General features: G+C 38.7%; 1 protein-coding gene across 1 annotated transcript in view; it reads left to right on the forward strand.

The window, feature by feature from the left end:
* Positions 1 to 519: 519 nt before the first annotated feature.
* The window catches only part of EPC1 (enhancer of polycomb homolog 1), a 102,376-nt gene continuing 79,814 nt past the window's right edge, over positions 520 to 23,081 (forward strand). Inside the window, exon 1 of the mRNA XM_039522277.1 lies at positions 520 to 783. The gene's annotated coding sequence lies outside the window, so the exon portion shown is untranslated. The remainder of the gene's footprint in view (positions 784 to 23,081) is intronic.

Below are 23,081 nucleotides of genomic sequence, written 5' to 3' on the forward strand. Positions count from 1 at the left end.
TATTTAGATTTGTAAAAAACTGAATATTCTCTAGGATGTAAGCCTTCCAATATCAAGGAGTCATGGATTTTGTTTCAGGCATGACTGGCTTTCTTAGATTCTGTAATATTATTAAACCATAATAATGTTGATATATTTATTTTAAAATTGCATGAGATGTCTGGAAAACGTTGATTAATGTGTTTCTTGGTAAAAACTTGCTTAAGGGAAGTAGACGGAAAAATGGCAAAGCCTCTGGCTGAAAAGGACTGAATTATTTCTGTGGGCTTTTTAAAGAGTTTTTTTTACTGAAATAGCAATGTAGACTCTTGAAATAACTTCTTGTTTTGCATTGTCACTAAATATCAAGCATAGACTTTGGTGATTTTGTTGGCTGTGTGTTTAAAATTCAAGTGTAAAATGGCACACTGCATTTTTTTTCCAGGCTGCAGAAGGGGGAGAGCGGGGGATAGTGCAGACTGTAGGGACACTGCCCTCCTAACCAATCAGAACACGCCTGTTTGCCATTACAAAGTTGTTAACCCCAGAGTCTTCTGGCTCCTGCTGCTTTTAATCTTTTTTGGATATTTCTCCGATTTTTCCAAACGCCCACAGAGCCTCAGGAAAACCTCTTAATTCAACCAGCGATCATGGAAGAAAGTACCACTTTCTATTTACAAAATATTCTAAAGATGTTTGGATATCGCTTTGCTGCATGGAGATGGCTGTTTGTAGGGGAACAAGTATACAGCCTATATTGTTACAGTCATTTTGCAAGGACTATCATCTCTGCCGCTTCTAAAGGTAAGTTTGTAAAAAAAAAAATTAAAATATTTGTTGCTACATTTTTGCGATTAATATCTACCATAAAGGATTTTCGTTATGTTACTGAACAAAATGTATCTTTGTGTTTTTCTTTACCTTTGATCTCGTGCGTATTCCACCCAACACTGTCTAGTTAATTTCGACAATTAAAAGACAGTCAGTTTTGTTTCCGTCTTTAAGGTTTAATATATTTGAAGCACAAACGGCACTTCAATTATTGCGAGGTGTATGAGAACTCAAATATTTTTAAGATGGACTTGTTTTGTACGGAGTGATAAATGCATCGATATATCTATATCTATCTACACACAATTTATAAATATAATGGATTGGCTAATTTATATAGGGATATATTATCTTAATGTATTTATTGTGGCTGTAGCTAAACTAGTTTATTATGCCGTTTCTGGTAGCTCTTGATGGATTACTTTGATTCAAACTACAGGGGGAAAAAACTGCCCTTGGTATATGAAGGTGGAGATTGACATAACTTAATATAAACCCTGTTATGTCTGTTTCTAAACAGTGGCCTTTTTATCTGAAAATGAGCTCTCTTACAGCACTCAGCTTAAAGCCATATTTATACAAAGGCTCCTATTTAGCCACACTTCACAGAGATGTCTTGTTTTTCTCCGAGAAGGTGCATTTGGGAGACATTTTGTAATTTTTGGCATTTTTCTAGGCGCATTTTTTTTCACACGGTGGGAGATCTTTTTTGTTTTGCATTGATCTGTGTTGGTGGCGCTGTGGTGCTCTTAAACAATGTATGTCCGTTTCACTAAGAGAAAGGGGGTGGGAAGGTGGGGCAAGATTTGATCTATTGTATCTTTTCATTTTCTTTTATCAAAGTAGGAGCAGTTTAGTCGGAGGGGATCGTTAAACTGTGTTATTTAGATATTGGGTGAACTATGGATCGGAACAAACATTTCGTCACAGCCTCTTGCGTTTTTGTGTAATGAGAAAAGGGAGGGTTTTTTTTAATCCTCTCTCTAGATCAGTTTTCTTTTCTTCAATAAGATTTTAGCCCCACCCCTAAAATGATCTTGCAGTGGCTTCGAATGAAAATCTTTGAAATCATTTTACATATACATACTTTGGGGAAGGTTTTGGTATAAATTTACAGTGATAGTAGTCCACTGTCTGCCAGTTGTGAAGTTAGCATTATTTTCATAGCTGATAGTTAAATATTAAGGGCCCTATTTCTCTATTCCTTGCACATACAAATCTTCTAGTGAGGTCTTTGGGAGTTTGATTGTTCATGAATAAGGGCTTGGGCCCGTTGTTACTTTAATGTCCATATTTTCTATATGGAATGTAAAACCTACAATAGTTTTCTTCCAAATTCTGAAACAGATGGATTTATGGTTTTCTTTGCTTTGTTTAATTTCTATTTTGCAATTAGAGCAGGAGTAGACAAAAACATTACATTTATTTTTTTCTTATACCACAGAAAAGACTGCAAATAGCCAAATCTTTATAGGGCACAAAAGACATGCATTGTTATCTGCAAACCTCTGTATTGTGCTTATAAGAAAATTAAAAGCTCAGTGGGAAGATAGTCATGTATTAGATATAGCAAAGAATCCTGTGGCACCTTATAGACTAACAGATGTTTTGCAGCATGAGCTTTCGTGGGTGAATACCCACTTCTTCGGATGAATCAAAATAACATGTTTTTAAACCACTAGTTCATTGTTTGGGTTTGAAATAATCAGAACACAGCCTAGAAAACTCAACAGGTTAACCAATACATTTAGGTGTGGAGAACAATAAAGATTTTTTTAAAGGAATTTGCCTATTTATATTTTTGTGTAATTGACTGTTTATAACTTATGCACATGCTTTGTATATACAGTTTTAAATAATAAATTTGATGCTTGTCACATTTACAAATTATAAAATTGTTGCATCAGAAATACTTTATCAAATATATCTTCTAGAATGGAGTCTCTCTGTCCCTCTAACCAGAATTTTACTGATCCTCTAAACTTTTATCTAAAGGTCTAAATGCATATTTAAAACACATTTACTTACCAAATGTCTTTTCCAATAATCTGAATATATTTAGATATTTAATTTGGGGAGAAACTTATAGATTCTAGGACTGGAAGGGACCTCAAGAGGTCATCGAGTCCAGTCCCCTGCCCTCATGGCAGGACCAAATACTGTCTAGACCATCCCTGTGATTATAATTTACACATGGACAGTTTAAACAAAGCCACCTAACTGGTTGGCTCAGGGAAGTGCAGTCTGAACCTTTGCTCAGTAGGGACATGTGCATCCCAGGAGATAGTGAGCAGGGGTCAAACAGTTGCGCTCCCCTGGAGCTTCTGCCAGGAAAAGTCAGCTTTACGCAGCAGTCAAGGCTCCAAAAATGCCCCACTGGCACAGGCTGGAAATCAGAATATTGTATCAGTGCATCTTTTAGCCTCCCTAGATATAATACTCTGTTTTTGAGGCTGCACTAATCTGTTCTGGGCCTTCTGAGCTAGTAAAGATTGTTGGTACTTTGCATCATTTAGACTTCACCTGTGGATGGCCTTTTTGCTGCCAGAGATCAGCAGAAGCAGAGTTATTTATTGTTCTTGCATCAGTGAAAAGTGATTATGAATCATCTTGTAAATAATACAGCTGCACCATCGTTTTAGTAATATACAATGGACATTTTGAGATGACTTTATAAGTACTCATTTGCATCATGTGTAGACTGCAGTAGAAATTTACTAAATGTAATTTCATTCAAGAATATTTTTTATAACTATGTGTGTAACAAATCAACCCTTGACAAATAATCAGTAAGTCTGTAGCCAAAAAATTTCTCATACTTGCTGACAATTCTTAAAATACATAAAGGTTTTGGAAGGGTGTGGATATTACCGCCTTCCAGAACCCCTAAATATATAGCCATTTTGAGAAGTAGAACTAATGCAAATAGTGGCAGATTTTAGAGTTAGCACTCTGTTGAGATGAATACAGGCAGTTTATATCTCTGTTGTTTATAGCTGTTGACAGAGGACAACTGTATGCCATCTGGTCACCTTCAGAAAAGTTAGAAACTTAACTTTTTTTTATTTAAATGAAATCTTAACTTACACCCAAAAAATGGGCAAATTTCATCCTACTTACCACCAGCAACTGCATTTAACAAAAATAAGTCAACAAATCAGCTTTCTACTATATTATCTATATTATACTTTATGATGAGTTTTCTGAGATGTGGCTTCTGCCCTTGTAGACATTGGCTGTTCCTCGTTTTGTGAGACAGGCAAGGAGTGCTGCTGGAGGATTTTGGATCTAATCCTCCTTCTCCTGGCTTGAGTCCCCAGTTGTTTCCTGCCAGGATGACAGCAGAGGTGCTCCAGTTTACCTCAGCCAGGCTATGATTCATCACAGAGCAGAAGCAGTCAAAAGAAGGTTCTGCCTGCTTCAGTCCATAGTGTGGCCAGTCTGCATATTGTGACCATGCCCAATGTTGACTTGAAGACATAGAATATCAGGGTTGGAAAGGACCTCAGGAGATCATCTAGTCCAACCCCCTGCTCAAAGCAGGACAAATCCCCAGACAGGTTTTTTTTTTCACACCCCAGTTCCCTAAATGGCCCCTTGTGATTAAACTCACAACCTGGGGTTTAGTAGGCCAATGCTCAAACCACTGAGCTATCCCTAGGGTGACCAGATGTCCTGATTTTATAGGGACAGTCCTGATTTTTGGGTCAAAGGAATGCTTACAGGTGGGAACTAGATGAATGCTCCATTCTTCCCAGCCCAGTAGGACTAATAACTGCCTCAGTGAAGCCAGCAAGGGGACAGTGAGGAGGATGAATTCCAAGTAAAGATGCAGGAAAGGGATCTTTGTTTCTTCTTTTGCCCTCTTTCCATTCAGTGGGGGCCCAGAGCTTAGTTTAATGAGGCCTATCCAGCCTTGTTGCTCCGTCTTTGTGAGAATGCCCTTCTTATTCAATGCCCATTCCCACAAAATAGCCTAAGAGAGGGCCCTGATCTTCTGCATCTACAGCCTCCTCCTCAGTTCTCTTAAGAGACTTTCTTGAGACTACGTTGGACAAGAATCTCTAAGCTCAGTTTAACAAATTCAATCTGACTGGGATCTCTCCACCATCTCCCAAAATTTGGCCCATAGGAACCTCTCCAGGTGTCTTCTAGTGGCAAACAACATGACCCAAGACTCCATTCAGGTAAGAGCCAGCATCCTGACTTCCTCGGTGCTACCTCACCCAGTTTTCTGGGTTCTTCCTTGGAGAGAGGACATGTCCTCACAGCTCAGACTCTTGGCTCTTAAGGGTCCATTCCAGGACTCCTTGATTTCACTCTCAACAGTTTTCAGAAAAAGAAACCTCTCTCCCTACTCTATGAAGCCACTTGAGCAAGACTCCATTTCTGCTCCTTCCTCGTCTCACAGAAGATGTTTCTTCACCAGTGTTCTCCAGTTTACCACATGTGCAACAGTGACAAGCTCCAACAAGTAGTCCTTTTGAAAGACAGACTTCAAACTGGAATCTTATCCTAACTTTGGGTAAAGGAGGACATACTTTACCCAATTGCAGATCCTAGGAGGAAGGATTTCCTGCATGTCTGCTCCAGCATCAGACTGGATGCATAGATCCTTTGAGTAGTTCAGGAGCACTACTTAATAGATATCCTCTACTTTCATCAGACTAGACAAGAGCTGAAGTAGCTGAAACCTTCTCCCATCTTCTCTAGATTGGATCCATCACACCTTTCTCCCTAGACCTGTTGGGCAAAGTGATCTACTCAAGATATTTTGTAACCCACAAGAGGTCCAATTATTTGTGGTTATTCTAGATTTGATATGGTTTAACAAATTCATAACCAATTAATGGCTTAATATAAAATTTGTGATTCATCCTGGCAGTGACCAATGAAGAGGAATTCTTGGTATCCATTGACTTCAAGGGAGTGCATCTACACATCACCGTAGCTCCAGATCATCCAAGTTTCTTCAGGTTCTCTGTCAGACAGCTATGCTTCAGTGAATCGTATTGCATTACCATTGGGCATGCCTCTGCCTCCTGGACCTTCTTCAGGATGATGGCAGTAATATCAACCGCATAATCCCTTATCTGGGTGACTTGCTCATGTGAGTCCAGTTCCTCCAGGAGGCCAATGATGTGTTAAATAAATATTTTTGCCCATTTGAAGCTCATAATGAATCAGAACAAGAGCTTCTTGATCCTTTCCCAAAGGTTCACCCATCTCGAGCAGTGATAACCACAAATAACAGGAAAGCGCTGCCATCTCCAGGAGGGATTAAAAAGCTGAAGATGCAGATCTGGGCCTATCGGCATATGAGACACACACCTATTAGGAATTACATGTGCCTTCTGGAGACCATGGTGTGCTGCCAAGACCTGATGTCCTGGTGTCAGTGGCTCTCAGCTCCTGCAACAGTTCCTCCTGTTGCTTCAAACCACCAATGAAATCAAATTGAAGGTCCCCATGTCAGTGAAGATATCTCTGACCTGGTGGCTGGACAGTTCTAATTTCCTAAAACAGTCCCTCCTGCACAATTTTCCTTTTCCCTGCAACTTGCCATCAACTCCAGTGCGAGCCTGAGGAGATGGAGTACTAACTCTCCCACAAGATTATTTCAGGGGCCTGGCCCACAAATAATGATGTTTCATATCAATTTATTATAACTCTGGGCAGTCAGACATTCTTTGAGGCAATCTACAAGGCAACATGTCCTGATGGGGTTGGACAATATGGTTGTAGTAGTCTATTTGAATCACCTATGAGGAACCAAGAACCAGCACCTCCTGAAGTATACCATCCTACTGTATTACTCGGCAGAGAGAAACTACAGATCTCTGAAGGCACTTTGTATACCTCACTATCCATGCTGACTGGCTCAACTGCACTTAGAACCACCCAGCCAAATGGAAGTTCCATAAAGAAGTTTTCTAGTGGATAGCAATAATTATGTTTGTCATCTCTGGATGTATGCATGTCCAATCTAAATGATCAACCCCTACTGCAGCAGATAGTTGGATTTGGAACTGCTGACTCCAGGATTCCTTTGTGATCAGCTGGTTGATGGCATGAGGATATGCCTTCCCTCTTCTCCACTCCTCATCATCTGCAAAGTCTTTAAGGCCAAGAGGGAGGAGTTTTCTGGTAGTGATAACCCTGCCTGGGATACTTCTGGGGTGGCTTACAGACCTACTCCACCTGTTCTAAGGAAGAAGACTCATCCTTCTAGACAGAGATGACCTCCTGATAGTGTATAGTGGTGCATTTCAATTCCTGAATCTTCAAGTTCAGGGCCTGGTTTGTGAAAATGCCCTCTTAAAAAGCCCCTCCTATGTATTATTGGAGCTGATCAGTCTTCTCCCCTTGGTGCAGGTCCAGGAGAGAAAAGAGCAAGAAAAGGCTCAGAGGAAATATACATTTCTTTCAGGGAAGATTTGAGAAGAGGGGTTCAGTGCAGAGGAGGTTAAAAAGGTATCAAGGTCCTCTGTTCCTAATATTTGTCCCAATTCCAAAAGCCCTAAAAAGGCACTGTGGCATTCTCTGGGTGTCTAGAGATATTTGAAGATTCACTTTCATCATATTTTTGTGGGCTCCAGATAAAAGGCAGAAGAATTTTAGATAATTTCTGTCATGCTCAACTGTTAGAAATGGGCAACGTCCACCTTGATTGCATTGGCCTCGTTAGCATTGACTCCCCACTTAGTAAGGCAACTCCCATCTTTTCATGTGCTGTAATATTTATACTGCTTACTGTATTTTTCACTCCATGCATCTGATGAAGTGAGTTCTAGCCCACGAAAGCTTATGCCCAAATAAATTTTAGTCTCTAAGTTGCCACAAGGACTCCTTGTTGCTTTTGTTGACAGTGAATAGTAATGAAATACTGAAGTAAATTAGGGAATTAGTTTGTAATAAAACTAAGGTAGAGGCACACTATCAGCTAGCATGTATAAACAGGGCCCTGTCCCTCTATATTCCATGATTCACCTAGCATGTATAAACAGGGCCCTGTCCCTCTATATTCCACGATTCTACTGCCACAGATCCATCTTTGTCACATAACTCATCTCCAAAACCAAGCTTTTATTATTAAAATGTTTTAGCATTTATGGTTATGAAAATAAGCTTCAAAACATGAATTGAGCATAAACAAATCCAGTAGTATCTTTGAGTCTGCAGACAACCTGAAACAATAATTTTGAGAGATGTAAGTTGCCTCATTCTTTGTGAGATATGAACCCTGAAGCCTACAGGTGTTAGATTAAGTACTTACATGCTTACATTTTATTTATTTCACTGCTGATCTTTTTAGTAGAAACATCCTGCTAAGGATTATTCCAGAAAAGCAAACTATCTCACATGCTTTCTTGGGTCCTCCTAACTGTCTCCATCCCAGCTATCAAAAAACTCCAGCTTCCGCACCATCACCAACTTCTACAATACAGTTCCAGATTGTCAGTACAAAAAACCAAATGTTTGCATATCAGGAACAGAGAACATGAAAACAAAGTAACAAACTGAATATAAGAGGTTACTATACTGACTGTATTATTCATTTTTATATTTAATTAAAAAGCTCTTTTTTCACTTAAGCGTAGCTTTCTTTCCTTGCCATAGTACAAGACCATGTCTATACTACCACTTATGTCAACAAAACTTATGTCACTCAAGTGTGTGGGGAAAAAACACACATTCCTGAGAGAGACAAGTTTTGCCAGCATAAGTGCTCATGTGCACAACACTATGTCGGTGGGAGAGCTTCTCCCGCTGACATAGCTACCACAGGTTGTTGAGGTGGTTTTATTATGTTGACAGGAGAGCTGTAAGTTCACTAATGTAGACATGGCCTTAGGTCCAACTTGCTACGGAGTACACAAGGATTTGTGTATACACAAGACCATACTTACTGTATATCCATGCAGATAATGGTGCCCTTAGAATTCATTTGGAGTACAGCATGCAGTTCTGGTTTCCTAGTTTGAAAACTGGTATGGAGGTGGTAAAAAAGGTGCTGGGGAGGGCTGCATTGGAGATTTTTGAGAATGCACGTATTTTAGGAGTTCTCTAAAGATGTTCTGCCTTGAGATAAGGAGACAGATGTGGCTCACTCATGGCCTATAAACCGTTTAAAGGGGGTTCCACTCTGGAAAGTGACTAAATATGGCATTATGGGGTTTCATGTTTATATATCAAATATGCTCAATTTACAAGTAAAAAATGGTCATATGAATTTTTTTGTGGAAAGTGCAGCCTGAAATAAATTGTAAAAATCTAAGTGTAAAAATAAATTAGATTATTGTGGTTGTCATTGAAGCAGTTCCTTCATGCAGGTACCATACACATTTGATACTCTAGTTAACTGGAACTTTATTACATTTTGAATCTGCTTATTTTTATATTCATTTTTTAGATGGACATAGGGCGGGAGGGGAGGGGGAGAAGGGGAAAGGAGAATCAAATGAACTTAATGCAGACAACACCAGATCCTAATAATGTGCATCATCTAGGAAGCAACAAAACCAAAAACCTTAGATGTTATTTAATTCACTGGATTTGGATAAGATTTCTAAGGATTAAAAAGAAGCAAACATATCAGAGACTAATGGCTAAGGTAGAGAGTTATGAGAGGTAATAAAGTGAGGCGTTAAACAGAAAACAGGCTTAGGAGAAAGACACAATGTAGCCATAGACACAGTTCAGGGTAGAAAGGGGTTAAAAGTGAAAAATATCAAGGGTATGCTTTAATACCTCTGTTCACAGGGGCGGATCCAGGCACCAGCACCTCAAGCACGTGCTTGGGGTGGCAAGCCACTAGGGGCACTCTGCCGGGCGCTGCGAGGGCAGCAGGCAGGCTGCCTTCAGCGGCACGCCTGCGGGAGGTCCACCGAAGCCACGGAAAACCATGGGGCTTGCTTGGGGCGGCAAAATGCCTAGTAAGTGTTCACCTACTGGTTTTTGAAAAAACACTGTGCTTGGGGCGGCAAAATGCCTAGAGCCACCCCTGTCTGTTCATAATATAAAACTATTATGAATTACAGAACTGAAACTAAGAACTCATGCTGAAGGCTAAGCAAATGTGGGGATTGGGGGAAAACAGATTCAAAATCTGGTCTTTTGGTCACTGAACCAGCAGATAAATTTCAGATCAGAGTTAAAATATATAAAATTTGGTCAAGGAGTGAGAAACTAATCATCCAGCATACTGATCAGAAAAGGGATTGGGAGTTATTGTGGAAGAGTCATTAAAATCTTCAGCCAAGTACAAAGCAGCAGTAAAAGGCAAAATTGGTGGTGTTTGGGGTTTTTTTTAATTGGGTAGTGGGAGAAACAGTATGCACTTGTTAGATCCCATCGATATTGCTGTGTTTATGGTATATGAACAAACTTCAGAAAGTGTATCACAGCCTTGGCGAGAGAGAGTAGCAAAGATGATAACAGATATGAATAACTTAAGTTTTGATAAAAACAACAAGGAGTCCTTGTGGCACCTTAGAAACAAATTTATTTGGCCATAAGCTTTCGTGGGCTAGAACCCACTTCATCAGATGCATGGAGTAGAAAATACAGTAGCAGGTATAAATACACAGCACATTAAAAGATGGGAATTGCCTTACCAAGTGGGAGGTCAGTCTAACGAGACAATTAAATTAACAGTAGGATACCAAGGGAGGAAAAATCACTTTTGTAGTGGTAATGAGAGTGGCCCATTTCAAACAGTTGACAAGAAGGTGTGAGTAACAGCAGGAGGAAATTAGTATGGGGGAAATTAGGTTTTGTAATGACCCAACCACTCCCAGTCTTTATTCAGGCCTAATTTGATGGTGTCCAGTTTGCAAATTAATTCCAGTTCTGCAGTTTCACGTTGGAGTCTGTTTTTGAAAAAAAAAAAATTTGTTGAAGAATGGCAACTTTTAGGTCTGTTATTGACCAGGGAAATTGAAGTGTTCACCTACTGGTTTTTTAATGTTTTAATTCCTCCTGTCAGATTTGTGTCCATTTACTCTTTTGCATAGAGACTGTCCGGTTTGGCCAATGTACATGGCAGAGGGGCATTGCTGGCACATGATGGCATATATCACATTAGTAGATGTGCAGGTGAACGAGCCCCTGATGGTGTGGCTGATGTGATTAGGTCCTATGATGGTGTCCCTTGAATAGATATGTGGACAGAGTTGGCACTGGAGTTTGTTGCAGGTTTGGTTCTTGGGTTGGTGTTTTTGTTGTGTGGTGTGTATTCTTTGTTGGGCCTGTCTTGTAGTAGGTGACTTCTGGGTACCCTTCTGGCTCTGTCAATCTGTTGCTTCATTTCACCAGGTGGGTACTATAGTTTTAAGAGTGCTTGATAGAGATCCTGTAGGTGTTTGTCTCTGTCTGAAGGATTGAAGAAAATGCAGTTGTAGCTTAAGAGCTTGGCTGTAGACAATGGATCATGTGATGTGGTCTGGATAGAAGCTGGAGGCATGTAGGTAAGTATAGCAGTCAGTAGGTTTCTGGTGTAGGGTGGTGTTTATGTGACCATCGCTTATTAGCACTGTAGTGTCTAGGAAGTGGACCTCTTGCAAGGCACTGAATTAAGTTTAGATGGAAGACTGAGGCCTTGGCTACACTGGCGCTTTACAGCGCTGCAATTTTCTTGCTCAGGGGTGTGAAAAAACACACCCCTGAGCGCAGCAAGTTACAGCGCTGTAAAGCGCCAGTGTAAACACTGCCCCAGTGCTGTAAGCTAATCCCCATGGGGAGGTGGAGTACGTGCAGCGCTGGGAGAGCTCTCTCCCAGCGCTGGCGCCGCGACTACACTCGCACTTCAAAGCGCTGCTGCGGGAGCGCTCCCGTGGCAACACTGTTCGGCTGCAAGTGTAGCCATACCCAGAGGAAGTTGGGTTATTAAAGGAGAAGATGGACTAAAACATAGGGCTAAGAGTAAGCAGATCTAAGTTCCAGTCCTGACTCTGCCAAGCACTTCCATGCAACCCTGGAAAAGGCTAAAAAGAATTAACAGAACCCAACCCATCTAAAATTAAGAAATTGCAAGTAAATAGAGAACTGCTTAATCCAAAGGATAAATTTATGGAATAAATTACTAGCGAAGATGTCTAAACCAGTGAGTTAAGAAATACCTAACATTGGTTTCTGGAGGAGGGGATTGAGGAGTGTGGCAATAAAGCAGAAAGTCCATTAATCATGGTTTATCACTTAGAAATTTTTCATGAATCTAGTGATGTGATTATTTTTTTTTTGTCTTAAAAATCTCATGATGATATAGTAATGTTGAGGCCTTTGCCTACATTCTCAGTTGTTCTTATTATCTCTGCAACAGCCATTCTTAGCATTAGGACTTCCTCAGTTACTATTCTTCCATACTCATAGGAAAAACTTGTTCATTCAAATACTAAATAAACAGTAAGTATGAAGTTTATGCATCACAGAATGTTCAGAAAAAATCTTCAGACATCAAATAGATGTTTGAGTGAACTGAAAGTGGCAAAAAAAAGTCCAACTCTAGTTGCCAGGGGGGAAAAGGAATCAATGTTGTGTATAAGATAGCTATCCTTTTATTAAAAGGGAATGAGCCAGCTGTGCCTTCTGTATGATTCCTTTCGGCTGTGGGGACATTTAGACCACCAGCATCTCCCCTGAGATCCTTGCTATTGCTGGAAGGGGAGAATGCTTCCTCTACTCCTCAAGGTGCTTTCAATTACTTATGGATTAAGAAATAGGTCAACAGTGGCTCTACCCACTTTCTCCTGGAATAGAGCCCAATGGCATAAACTGTCAGGTGTAGCTTATGTTCTTAACATCCTACTTTGCAATAAACTGATTATTCTGAGTTTATTTTAAGGCTGTTTGCCTCAGGATGCTGAGTTTTACTGCTGGGTAGATATGATTGTGACTCAACCAATTTACAAAATAGGATTACTTTACTAAAACAAACACACAATGCCCTCTTTTACTTGTTTGGAAAAATATGTTGCCTGTGACCTTTCACATAATATTACGTTTGGGAAAAAATGTTGCCTATGACCCCATTCAGCCTTGGTGCTGAAACTAAAGAAAATATTATTTTTAAAAAAATGTTCTTTAAAGATATGTAATCAACACAAAAGGAAATAATAAACCTTCAGTTTATACAGTGCACTTCAGAAGTGTAATATTTTGTTAAAGGTTATAAACATTTAATTTACACATATGATAAAAAGGAATTTGCCTTAAGTCTGAAGCATATATAGCTTCCATTTTCTTCTTTTCAATGTTTTTGTGCACTAGTATTGATATATTAGATTATTCACCTCAACTATTTAATTTCTGCCTGTTTTTTGTTAGCATTATCTAATGTGCAGTACAATAGTTTAGCTGTATTGTGATATCCTGTAAAATTTAGCTTTAAATGGAAAAATCTTGAATTGGCCTCTGGTGGCTAGTTTTTAAATCTTTGGGTTTTATTTGGGGAAATTAACATTTTATGTCTCTCCTCTACTGTCCTGTGAGACAATCCATTTCAACAACACTGCTGATTTCACAGGCATTTCTAGTAAACTTTTGCTTATTAGAATAGCAGCCAACTTAATTTCTTTCTCCCTTGAAAAAATTATATTGGGATTTTAATATTTAACACTCCTGAGCCTCTCATTATTTTGTAAAGGTGTTATACCTGCTCTGCATTTCTGAAAAGCATCAAGCAGTTTTAGCATCAAAATGATTATATCTTTACCTATTGAATGTTAAGCAATGATAATGAGATGTGGAGAGATTTATAATCTAAGATTTTCTACAGAAAAATGCCTCAGAAAAACATTTTTCTTGCTTTACATCTCCCCCCCTCTTTTTTTTTTTAAATCAATTTCCAGAAGCATAGCCAATTTACAATATGCTAGGAAGTTTTATAACACACTAATACATATGTGTTCACTACGCTGACAAACACTAATTTCAGTTGTACAGGTCAAACAACTTTTCTTGTCATTTTCTGAAACAAGAGCTGAAGACACAAATATGTCAGACTAACTTCTAAGATTCTATCCCTATTTAAGGGATAGGCTCTTATAACAGTCCAAGACATGATTATATTCATTTCATTTATTTGCACTAAAGCAACTAAGAAAATAGTGTATAAGAGTTCTAAAGCTCTCTATGATGGAAATTATTTTCTTCCTATAGTAGAGCAAGGCTATGAGGTATTGAATTTATGGCTGAAAAACAGGGAAGTGAAGATTTAGCTAAGTCAACTACTGTGTTAATCAACTTAAAACCAAAGACTCTAGAATAGAATCAACTTTCAGATGATTTTAGACCTTTTCATTTTCTTAGAACAGATCAGCAACAACTGCATTTAAGATCAATCTACAGAAATTACATCCACAGGATGAAATTCACTGGGAGTTGCACCTGCTTGAGGCATGGCTAAACCATTAGGCTCCCAAGCTTATTCCTATAACCATCTATTTGCTTGCTTCTAAAATAGGGAAGTTTATTAAAGTGAAGAAGTGAAGAAACTTCGGTGTCATGTCCTCTGACACCTATCTTGTTTTTAGTAGTTTATGTTTAACACAGTACTGTACTTGCATTTTTTTGTTTGTTTTTGGCTCTGCTGCCGCCTGATTGCATACTTCTGGTTCCAAATGAGGTGTGTGGCTGACCGGTCAGTTCATAACTCTGAGGTTCTACTGTATGAACATTTAAAATGCTATAAATGCTAAGTACTATCGTATTAGTAGTAGTTGTACTATTACAAAAAAGTAGCTCCTGACTTAAGGTGCAAATTTTCCTGCAAGTTAGAGCAGAGAAATTGTTTAAAATTTTTACAAAATTACAATAGTCTTCTTGATATTATCCCGATCAACAATCAGACTGGAGGAAAAAAAATACAGTTTCAATATAAAAAGCTTAAACAGTAATGCTTTTTGAAAGAAGAATTGTTGTAGCTAAAATAGTTGTCACAAAAATCTTTATATTCCCATAATATATATTTTTGATGAAGCAAGAGTATAACATGTAGAAAATTAAGTCCAAAGCTTCATCTACGTATCCTTTACACGCATCCATAGTGTAACTAGAACCTGAATACTGCTGCACCTGATGAACACTTGTTGGAAAGTGTCTGGATTACACAACTCGTGTTGGAAAGGTCAGCTGTGAAAATTTTTCTAGCTCCAGAGAGACTTGTTTTGTGCTACTGTATCTAAATATTAATCTGCGCAGTTCTTATTAACAAAAGGAATCTGTCAAAGTATTTTTATAACTTTTCAAAACATTATTTTCACTATTATAAACACTTAGAAGTGAAATCAGTCTTCATGTGAAAAACGTTTTTCCTTCATCACCCAGGAATTCCAGTAAAACAGATGTCTTGGGGAGGGGAAGGGCTGTACTATACAGAAGTTGCAAACATAAATATAAATATCAGGTTGAGTTTTAGGTATACTAACCTTGAGCCAGATCCCGTAACTTGATATGCGTGGGTGGACCCGTTTGCACAGACCTAACTGCAGGATGTGTGCTCCCTTAACAGCTCAACATGAACCTTGTTCTTTTCAATATACGATTAGATATACTTAACATTTCTATCCCTGACATCTTCAAAGCACTGGACAAATTATTTTAATTTTCATAAAGATTACTTTTGAAATATTCTTAATTAAATGACTTAAATATTTGGACACCAGACCACAGAGGAAGACAGAAGCCTCAAATTGTGCCTGCATTACTATAAAATTGAGGACAATCTGAATAGTACATAGAGCATATTGTTATTATTTTTCAGCTGTTTAAATTTGTTTAAAAAGGGCAACATTTCAAACTGCTGCTTTCATTGTGTTGATAAAGTACAAGCAAAACTGAAAGAGGATTCTTTACAGCAAATAAAGAAGGAAGATACATGCACATGGTTCAGTCAGGAGTCAGATCAGTTACTGAGCAATTTGAAATGCCAAGAGTAAGTTGTTATTGTAGACAAACAGGAAAGAAGGTATAACTCCACAGGTTATTTTATAGTAATATATACTATATAGAGAATATACCATATTTATCAACCTACATTTTTTTAAATCATGCCTTTCCCCACATATGCACTCCTTTGCCATTTTAAAGCAATCTGCATATTTTTTTAAAAAAAATTAAATTACCTCTGTATTCTTTCTTCCTTCATTTTGGCTTCCAAAATGCCACTAGCCACTATCTCTTGTTAAACTGATTTCAATGGTAGAAAGAGGCAAAGATTGAAGAAACTGCTCCACAGTTGAGTTAGTGAGATGATTATAATCAAAGTACAGTAGAAACTCAGAATTATGAACACCTCGAGAATGGAGGTTGTTTGTAACTCTGAAATGTTCGTAACTCTGAACAAAATGTTATCATTGTTCTTTCAAAAGTTTGCACCTGAACATTGACTTAATACAGCTTTGAAACTTTACTATGCTTTTAACCATTTTAATTTAAATGAAATAAGCACAGAAACAGTTTCCTTACTGTCTCAATTTTTTTAAACTTTCCCTTTATTTTTTAGTAGTTTGTTTAACACAGTACTGTACTGTATTTGCTTTTTTTAAAAAATTTTTTGTCTCTGCTGCTATATGATTGTGTACTTCCAGTTCCAAATGAAGTGTGTGATTCACCAGTCAGATTGTAACTCTGGCGTTTGCAACCCTGAGGTTCTACTGTACTTGCTTCCTTTACACTTAGATAGTAGAGATAGTCTAGGTCCTGAAGTACTGTGTATAAATTTAATGCACATTTTCAGACTAGCTACTGGAAGCAGTTCCTCCAATGGACAGTGAAAACTTCCATTAGTGTTCATCAAGAAACTTCTATCAGCTCTCTACTACTGTCATTCTGTCCTGCTCAAAAGCCAATACTAGAGAACGGGGTTTCATTTTTTTCTTGCATTTTAAAGCATTCATTAAAGAATGAATAAAAGAAACCTTTCTGTTGTTCTATCCTAAATGTCTTAGGCTTTTTTACCTCAATTGATATGATGTACACACTGTTTACTATATTTTTAAAATCTGTTATCAGTTGCACCCTTGACATTTTATCAGAGCAAATCAGGAAAACTTGCTGTCCATCGTGCCTCTGAAGTATACTTATGTCTCAGTAATTGTTATTTATTTACCAAGTTACCCATATTTCACAGTTCAAATCTTTGTCCTCGATTACTGCAACACAAAGACATAGAGGTGGTGGAGACTTTAAATTTCCGATGGATATGGCATGGGCAACAAATATGTATCATCTCTCATTTTTAATCAAAAAGGTCTTTGCAGATGTGAAAGTGTAGTGCTAAAAGATACCACCACCAACATTAAAGAGCTTTGCTTCTTGAAAAATATGCCAGTAACTTAATTTTCCAAACAGAGAGAACTCTATACCATGATGATTAGCTCTTTTTAAAAGTACAACAGTGATTTTTGGACCATCTAAAAATACCATACAAAGACAATGAAAGCCCTTGAATATAATATATAAATAGTTATGTATAGAATAGTCCCTACTTCAAAGACAAATGAAAACCAAGCACTTATACTTTAAATATCACATTACTATTCACTTCTGTTATTCCTTTTGCTGAACAAAACAAGCTACATAGTGTAATGGGATCAGACATGTCCATTTCCTTTTCCTTGCTGCTGTTTTTACTTTAGCTTATCAATAAACAAGTAGGCAAAAGATAAGGATAAACTTTTATCCCCTTTTGTATGATAATTTAATTAGACATCTTGAATTTCTAAGTGAAACAGCTGCAGATGTTCACATTTTTCAAAGTACACCTAAACTAATGATGGGGATGGGGGAGGGTCTGTTTTCTGCTACAGTTAAAGACAGGATAAAAGGATAGATGGGTGAAATATCTGTATCAGTATGGCAATTCCTATTTTACCTACATTGAAGTCTCCAGAAATGGCAACATTTTAAATGTTGCTATATATTATCATTGAACCTCAAACCACCTCTATTGTAAGTGCTGCCTCTGAATGGTTTTTCATACATTTCCGTGCTATAATCTGCTCAGAGCAGAAATCCTGAATTTCAGTACATATGTCACATAATTTTGTGATCTTTGTTTTTCCAATATCAGAATTATCATGTAAATTATAGTTTAAAAGATTGACATTCATCAACTGGTTTTCAGTAACTTGTGGATTAATAGATTTCATCTGTTTGCAGCAGAAAATAATTTTCTTGGGATATATCCATTGCTGGGAAAATGAACTGCTAGCCCCAAGAATTTCAGGCAAAAAGCTTTTAACCAACCAAGTACCCTGTTTGTGCCCAAGTGGTATATCATATACACCTCTATCCCGCTATAACGCGACCCGATATAACACGGGTTCGCATATAGTGTGGTAGCAGAGGGGCTCCGGCTGCTGCAGGGAGCCCAGGGCCCTTTAAATCACCGCTGGAGCCCTGCCGCCGCTACCCCGGGGTTGCGGCAGTGGGGCTTGGGCAGCAGTTTAAAGGGCCCTGGGCTCCCTGCAGCGGTTGGAGCCCGGAGCTTTTTAAATCACCGGCGGAGCCCTGCCGCTGCTACCCCGGGGCTGCGGCAGCAGAGCTCACCGGTGATTTAAAGGGCCTGGGGCTCCGGCTGCTGCAGGGAGCCCCAGGCCCTTTAAATCACCGCTGGAGCCCTGCTGCTGCTACCCTGGGGCTGCGGCAGCAGGGCTCAGATGGCAATTTAAAGGGCCCAGGCTTCCCTCAGTGGCCGGAGCCCAGAGCTCTTTAAATCGCTGCCGGAGCCCTGCCACGGCTATCCCGATATAATGGTGTTTCACCTATAACGTGGTAGGGATTTTTGGCTCCCCGGGACCGCGTTATATTGGGGTAGAGGTGTATTGTGTAAACTGAAAGGTTTATGCACAAGGGTTAAATAAGGACTATTAGTGTTTAACTCTGAATATCCTTCCTTTTTTAAGAATGGGATATCCTTTATATTTTGCTTTTTATTATTTAAATTTCCTTTCCTGACATTAATGGGAGAAAAAGGTTACATTTTATTGGTGTACCTTCTGGTTTACTGCCTGATATCTGTTTCAGTACATGCTCTAGTACTGACAAATGCCAAAGTATTCTGAAGGTACATAGTACCAATAGCAGTATTGCAGTACATAATACACAATTCACAGTTAACAGTAAAATTTGGAAGTCAAACTTTGCATGCACAATAGCTGAGACTTGTGTACTTATAATTTATACTGCAAATTTATAAACTGCTGTGCATTGGCACAGGGATCTGCCTCTGGAGGGTAGCTTGCAGGTTTTTGAATTATGTATTTCCACATCAAAAAACAAAGATTTCCTTTTTCTGTCAGTAATGTTGTCTAATACATAACAATAAATAAGCCTACTACATCTAACAGCAGCACAAACATCTGAACTGCTTTAACTAAATCTTAAGTTTAGAATATTTGCTCTTAAGAAAACCAGTACAACTGAGTTTTAACTCAGAAACAAATTTAACAGTAAGTTAAAACCGTAGCGCAAAAATGCACTGAAAGACTCCTTGCCATTTTAACACCTAGGTAAATTAAATTACTTAATATTTCCGGAAAATCTTAGATTTTTATAAAAGATTAAGAAAACATTTCTATTTACTGAATATTAATGCTTAATTTATAAAAGTTAGGGTAAAAAGCTATTTACATTTTTAACACTGCACTGAAACATCTAGTGAAAGTACAAATTAATATCATGTTTTCCATTTCGCTCTAACATTTGAATATCTCATATAAAAAGAGACCACGTCTCAATCATTAATAACTGCCCCTTTCTTGGTATTTCTTGGACTGAAACTTTGCTAGCAACAACTAAATTTAGCAAAGTTTCAACCAACATAGAAGAATTCTTAAATCTAACCCATTATTATGATAAGGTCAAAAACAATTTCTTTACCTGTGTCAAAAACAGCACCTCCAATTATTAAAACTGAAAGAATTTTAAAAATGTAATTTGATTTCCACTATTGATATATTGTACATCAAAAGAAGCTGCTTAACTGTCTTGTCACTCCAAGAAAATAAACAGGTCAATTTTATCTTCTGGTTCTCATGCAATAGCACAGTGCCACAATATTTGCCTTTAAAACACTGGAGAGGACTGTTTAAATTCAAACAAAACATTAACTGGCATAAATAAAATCATGAAAATATTTTAATTACTATTATAAACACACACAACTTATAGACCTCGATCCTGTACTGAGAACTGCATTGTCAATGGGACTCTGCCTGGGCAAAGGGATACAGGGCAAACCTGTATAGTTCTTGGATCAGATTTTTAAATTTTGGCCCAAAAGGATCTCTTTACCTAATAAACTGATGTTGTAGGGTTCTTAAAATAGACAGTAGTTGTACATTCAACTTTAGTTAATGAAGGGTTAGGAAAATTGACATTCCAGGGGCTGCTGTGTCACAGACTGGGGCAATTTGAATGCGAGATTTCACTGTCAGTAGTGAGACTGAAAATTTCTCACTGATACCTTGGCTGCACAAGAAAAGTGAATCATGTTAACTAACCCAATTAAGTAAACGCATATAAAACCCTAATACAGACAAGCTTAAACTAGATTAATAGAGGCCATTGCAATCACCTAATATGCCATAGAACTTCTCCAAAATAATTTCTAGAGCATATATGTTAGAAAAATATCCAATGATAAATTACTGGCTCTGTTAAAAATGTACATTTTAATTCCATTCTGAATTTGTTTAGCGTCAACATCCAGCCATTGGATTGTGTCATGCCAGTGGTTCTCAAACGTTTTGTACTGGCAACCCCTTTCAAACAGCAAACCTCTGAGTGCAACTCCCCTTATAAATTAAAAACATTTTTTTATATTTAACAGTATTTTAAATGCTAAATTTATAACCCTATTGTTTAAAATGAATTTACATTTTCTCACCCCTTTTAAGACTAAAACACATTTTATTGAATTAGTTATAAGCATAGTAAATATTTTTTTTAAAATAACTTGTTTAATACTGGGGAACGCATGAAGAAATTTTGTCTATCACTTTTCACAGCAGACTTAATGCCTCCTTGCCACCCTTACTTCTGTGCTGCTGGTGGTGGGGCAGCTCTGAAAGCAGCACCACTGCCAGCAGCAGCGCAGAAGGGTGGCAACGGGGCACTAAGTCTGCTGTGAAAAGTGATATTCACAGCTTTCCAGCTCTGAAGGCAACACTACATCCAGCAGTAGCGCATTGCCTTCAAAGTTATGTGGCTGGAGGGCAGCAGTGGCAGCAACGCAGAACTGCAGAAGTGAAGGTGGCAATGCCATATCATGCCCCCCTTACTTCTGCATTACATTTGACTTTTTCACTGCAAGGGGTGGCTCGAGGGGACAGGGCTAAGGAAAATTTTGTGATGGGTATAGTCCCCGCAAGTCCCCCTAGCTCCGCCTCTGCCTGTGTGTCTGACTGTTAATTTATAAATTACTTTTTATTGGTCAATCTCGGTGTTCTGAGTGGTCTGTGGTTTAATGCAGCTAATGTCTCGGTCCCACCTTTTTAGTCTCAAGACAATAAACTGCGCGCACAATACTACAATCCCCATAGTCCAATTTCCTTAAAGTAGTGATAATACAAATATATATATTTGTTTAGAAACAATGATTGCTGCATTATGTTTACAATACTTTTTGAAGTAAATACTCTACACTGTGACAGAAAGGTGTAATTTTCTAAAACACTAGACTTAAATGATATTAAGCTGTTGCTCTCTGTTTCGTGCATGTACTCACGACTCCCATATAACCTTGAGCCCCAATTTGAGAATGCCTGTGTTAGACCTTTCACTTCTAGATTGAAGAGCCCATTATTAAATATTTTTCAGGTGTTGATATTTACAGACTGTAATCAAGTCAACTCTTAATCTTCTCTTTGTTAAGCTAAACAGATAGACTCAAGGAGCTCACTCACTATAAGGCATGTTTTCTAATTCTTTAATCATTCTTGTGGCTATTCTCTGAACCTTCACCAATTTTTCACTATCCTTCTTGAATTGTGGACACCAGAAGTGGGCACAGTATTCCAGCAACAGTCACACCAGTGCTAAATACAGAGGTAAAATCTTACTCCTGGGGGGATTCTGCACCACTGCACGCATGCATATTTCATGTGCTGTGCATATTTTTAATTCTCCACCCCTGAAAATAGCTACTGCTGAAAAGTTGCTGCAGTTCTGCCTTTTGCCTATTAGTGGGCACTGTGGCACTAGATCACTGCAGCCGCTTCTGGTAAGCCCCAGCCAGGATAGGTCAGAGAAAGAGCCTGCCTTCTTCACAGAGCCGGTCAGGAGACAGAGGATAAGGGACACAGACAGTGTGGGGGGTCAGAAAGGGGCTCATAAGGGCTAGTGTGGGGAGGACAGACTGGGGCAGGGGCTGAATGGGAGTGGAAGCTCAAGCCCACATGGGCAGAGCAGGAGAGGGTGCAGAGCTATAAGGGAGAAGGGGACAGCTGAGTGGGGGCAGAGACAAATGGGGATGGGGTGCATGGACACATGAAGATGAGGGGAGGGGGCTGGCGGAGGGATGCAGGGAGACATGGACGGGGGAGGTGCAGGGCAATGGGGGGAAGGAGGATGGCTGAGTACGGGCACAGAGATACATGGGGACAGGGGCAGATGTGCCTGACTGAATGGGAGAGGCTAGGAGTCTGCCAGGGTCTGCATGGGGACGCTCCCTAACAAGCCCTCCCTGCCACCCCCAAAAAACCTGTTCCATACTTTTTCCACACATACCCAACAACCTTTCAAGTTCATACCCAGGCTCCTTTCCAGGAATTACTTCTCTCTCCAGGTTCTCCATTACCCCTGACTCCACCAAGCCTTTACACTCTGAGGGGTGTGGGAAATATGATTCTGTACTGTAGTTTAAATTAAATATTACATACAGTTCTGTATTAATATGCCTAGTAAGGAATCTATTTGTCAAAAAACTTTTCCTGAATCTTTTGTTAGCTGTATTGTTAGACATATTGGCTGACCGTTATTTTGAAATAAATTACCAAAGTCATTGAAACTGGTGTGATTATATTATTTTGACAAAATATGCAGAATTTTGCAGAATTTTAAAATATTGTGTGCAGAATTTTACATTTTTTGGTGCAGAATCCCTCCCAGGAGTTATAATCTCTCTACTCCTATTCAGGATTCCCCTTTTTTGCATCTAAGGACCTGCAGGAAGCCTTTTGGCTATGGCATCACATCAGAGTTCATGTTCAGCTGAGTATCCATCACAATCCCCAAATCTTTTTCAGAGTTCCTGTTTCCCAGGATAA

The sequence above is a fragment of the Mauremys reevesii genome, linkage group 2 (genome assembly GCF_016161935.1).
Source record: "Mauremys reevesii isolate NIE-2019 linkage group 2, ASM1616193v1, whole genome shotgun sequence".
Classification (NCBI taxonomy): domain Eukaryota; kingdom Metazoa; phylum Chordata; order Testudines; family Geoemydidae; genus Mauremys; species Mauremys reevesii.